Consider the following 4,385-nt stretch of genomic DNA (forward strand, 5'->3'; position numbering starts at 1 on the left):
AAGTGAGCTATACTTGAAGGCAGAACCTACAGACTTGATGTTTTGAATATAGGGGTGAAAAAAAAAAGAGAGAAGAACTTGAGTAAGTGGCTGTGCTGTTTACCAAATGGAAAAGACTAAGGAGGAAAATCTGTGGGGGGGGGATTTTTATTTTATTCATCTTAAGTTTGCTATGCCTGTTCAAAATCTAAAGTAAGTTCGGAGTTCTATGAGAGGAACCAAAGGTACAAAGTTGAGAGTCATTAGCATGTAGAAAAAACTACCTAGGGAAAGTGCGTTCACAGACAGCATTCCAATGATTAGGGAGAGGCAAAGCAGAGGAAAAGCAGCACACAAAGAACATGAAGGAGTAGCCAGTGAACTAGGAAGAAAACCCAGAGTGTGGCGACTTTAAAACTAAGACAGTAAAGCATAGCCAATGGTATTGAAACATGCTCACAGCAAAATAAAGAGACCTGACTACTGGATTTTGGCAACATATGGTAGTCAGGTGCTTTGACAAGCACGATGAAGTGCAAATGTAATGGGAAGAAATGGTTGGCGCAGTATAGACATCTCAAGATATTTTACTATGAAGAAGAGTAAAAATGGAGGTAATAGAGAAATATGTGGGGTCAAAGCAGGATTCTTAAAGATAGGGATACTTAAGTTTATTTTTAGGCTAATGGAAATGATCCAGTCCAGAGGGGAAAAAATTACAGTGTAAGAGAGAATGTGTGTATTTTGGAAGTGAGAAATAGTTTGAGAAAACAAGGGGATGGGATCCAGGAAATATGTAGAAATGTTGTCTTAGGAACATGAACATAAAATTTATATTAATGGGAAGAAAGACAGTGAGTTTAGGTAGAGATGCAGATACATGGGTAGGTTCAGTAATCAGAAGCTAAGAGAGTTTCTGCCTGATACTGATTCTTTTTTTCTCAATGAAGTATAAAGTATGAGGCAAGGTCAGTAAGAGGAATAATGTTTGGATAAGAGTATCAAGGGGTGACGAGAAGGTAGAAAATAGTCATCTTGGAGGATAAACATGACTCATACTTGTCTTAATCTATTCAGGCTGCTATAACAAAAAATGCACTGGTGGCTTATAAATAGAAATTTCTTTCTCATAGTTCTGGTAGCTGGAAAGTCCAAGATCAAGGTACTGACAAATTCGGTGTCTGGTTGAGGGCCTGATTCCTGGTTCGTAGTTGGCTGGAAGGGGCAAGGGAGCTCTCAGGGTCCCTTTTATAAGAGCACTAAGTACCTCATGACCTAACACATCCCAAAGCCCCACCTTCTAATACCATCACATTGGTGATTAGGATTCCTACATGGATTTTGAGGGGACACAAACAGTTATAGCAACATTAGGGAGGCATAGTAGCATAGCTGGGCAGGATCGAGTGGCCATTTGAGATTTGTGGTCTTGTGAGCGGGTGGCTGAGACAGGGTGGAAGAAAAGATCAGCTGAGTCAAGGAGACCAAGGAACAGAAAAACCAGGGTGTTGGAAGAGGAGACTACCTGGGGATTAGTGGCCAAGTTAGTAGCTAAACGAGTCCTTGAATGCAGATATCCTGACTTTCCAGCTCAGTGGGTTACCATTTTACTGAGAAATGGTTCAGAGCATTGTTCTTTTGTGCCACCAGCTTTCTCGATAACATTTAAAAAATTGTGACCTGTTTTTGTTTTGTTTTGTTTTGTTTTGTTTTCTTGGTTCACATATCCAAATTCTAGACTTTCATAAGCTGGTTCTTCTGTTTCTCTTGTCCCTATAATATTTACTTGTTAAATTTTTTGGCTTGTCTTTCTTTGTATTTTTTTGAAACCACTTTTATCAATATATGTTTACTGAAGGACAAAGACTACCTCTTAAATGGTAAAAGAAAGATGAAATTTGGAAATCTTGTTGCCTGTAGAGCTAGGATAACCAGTAACAGGGAGACCCGTATTCACGCTAATGACAATAATAGCCCTTGACATTTGGTGCTGTGCTTTTATTTTCTCTTACCTCATTTGATTTTGTAACTGCGTTTTTCAGATGAGGAAACTGAGGTTCAGAGAGGTTAAGGGTGTTGACTGAGGACACATACCTAGTAAGTGGCAGAATTATTAACCACAGAATTCTGACAGTGTCCCATATTTTTCACTGTAGTAGTTTGCCTCTTCGCTTTTTACACTTCATTATATCCAAAGTGGCATCAAAGGAAAACTCTACTAGGTAGAAAGTAATAGCTGGCTGGAGGCTTCTTACAGTGCAAAAAGTTTTTGTATGTGTTGAAAATCCAGCAGTGTGGATTAAATGTGATTAAATATTTATCTACTGTGTTAGGTAATTCAAAGAACCCAGAAATGATTGTGAAATCAGCACTGATTTCGTCTGGTAGGGAAATAGATGGAAATGTGAGTCACTAGGAAGCACTTCTTGGACTCTCTCCCACATAACATGTGCGCTTCCACAATACCTTGTATCGACAAAATTCTATATACAGAGGAGAATACAGTACCAGTTACATAGTCGACTCTCAATGAGTATTTGTCAAATAAATGATGATAGTTAAGCAATTATAGTGGAGTGCATGCTGTGATAGGGGGTGGACACTATAATAAGAAGGCATAAATACTGAAGGGAGCATCTGCAAGAATGACTTCTAAACTGATAATATCTGGGCAAAAAGCAAGGGTGTGGGGTTGGAAGGCAACGTACAGCATGTGCAACATCCTGGAGACGTGAGGCAATGCAAGTTTGAAGAACTAAATTTTACATATGGCTGAAGTTTAGAATGCCAAGTGAAGAATGAGAAGATAGAGACAATGTTAGCCTTTATTACAATGCTGAGATTAAGGAATATGGATGTTTTTCTTCTGTGGTAAGCCATTAAGGAATATGAAACAGGAAGTTGCCATAATCACCCCACATTTTAGAAGATTACTGTGTATTGTAGAAATTACAATGGGGAGGACCAAGACTGGAGGTGGGGAGAGAAGTTGGAAGGCCATTACAGTGTTTGGTGGTGGTGGCGGGGAGGGGCGGAGGAGTGCTAATAGCCTGCCTGGAGTGGTGGCAATTTATATGGTGAGAGGTAGACAAAAGTTTTAAATATTTATAAGCTTGTATGAACATGATTTAGTAACTCACTGGATGTCAGCAAAGAAGGAGAAGGCAGGAGAAAGAATGACTCCTATTTCTAATTTGAGCAAATAGATAAAAAGTGGCTTCCTTCTGTGAGATAGGAAATTCTCTAAAGGAGGAATAAATTAGGTGGGGAAAGGTCTTGAGTTCAGTTGTGCATATACTGAGGTTAAGATGCTTATAAAGAAAATCAGGTAGAGATATCCAATAAGTAGTTGAATATACTAGTTAGACTCTCAGGAGAGGTTCTCTAGGCCAGACTCGTTAGCATGTTGGTCATAATTGGAGCCACAGGAGTAAAACAGATTTCTTAAGAAAAGTATATAGAATGAGAGGAGAAGAGGGCATAGGGAAGAATCCTTAGGAACCCCAACATTTCAGGGATGGATAGAGGAAAAGAAGCCTGTAAAGAAAACCAAGAAAGGACAACCAGACAGATAGAAGGAAGACAGAGCAAGTGACAAAATGTTGTATGATTCAAAAGGGGAAGATGACTTCCTGTTTTGTGGGGCACCTTGCAGGAAACTTGGCTTGGAATGACGTTTAAGCAATAGATACCATTTACAAAGAAGAGATTCAGTAGTAAGGTATTCCAAGCAAATAAAACAAATAATGCATATGAGAACAATTAATAGTTTAATCTGACTAAAATGTAGTGTCAAGAGAACTAAAGAGAAAGCTGACAAGATAGTTTTATGCCATGTTGTGGGAAACCTTGGATTCTGTGTAAGTTGGTAACTTTATTCTGTAGGTGAGAGAAACCATTGTGTTTGGTGCTAAGGGAAAGACAAGAATATAAAACTTGCTCTGAACCCTGAAATACTTTATTGGGGAATACTATATTGTGGAAACAAGATCTATTACCTAAAAAGAGTAAAAATTCAAGGTACTATCTTGACTAATGAGAACAAACGCTAAATACTCTAGAAATTTTAGCAGTAGCAAAGTCAATTTGAATTGTAGTAGTAGTTTAGCCCAGATTTGTATTGTCCTTAAATAATAATGCCAGCTAGTTATTTTTTTTAAAAACTGATCTAATTTGAATGCACTTTATAAAGAATAGTTTTTTTGAGGATATAGCTCTCAAATTTATTTGTTCAAGAAGACTTATACTGTAGTTGTTTTTACTTGAGGATCTTGGATGTAAACTCAAAAAAAAAATTGTCTGAAGTGCAGCAATAGTTCCAAAGGTTCTAAAGCAATAACTACTTGTGAACACAGATATTGATGCATTTGCTTTACCTAGTATTCATTTAATAAATGTATGTTAAA

The sequence above is a fragment of the Hipposideros armiger genome, unplaced genomic scaffold, assembly GCF_001890085.2.
Source record: "Hipposideros armiger isolate ML-2016 unplaced genomic scaffold, ASM189008v1 scaffold_641, whole genome shotgun sequence".
In the NCBI taxonomy this organism is placed as follows: Eukaryota; Metazoa; Chordata; class Mammalia; order Chiroptera; family Hipposideridae; genus Hipposideros; species Hipposideros armiger.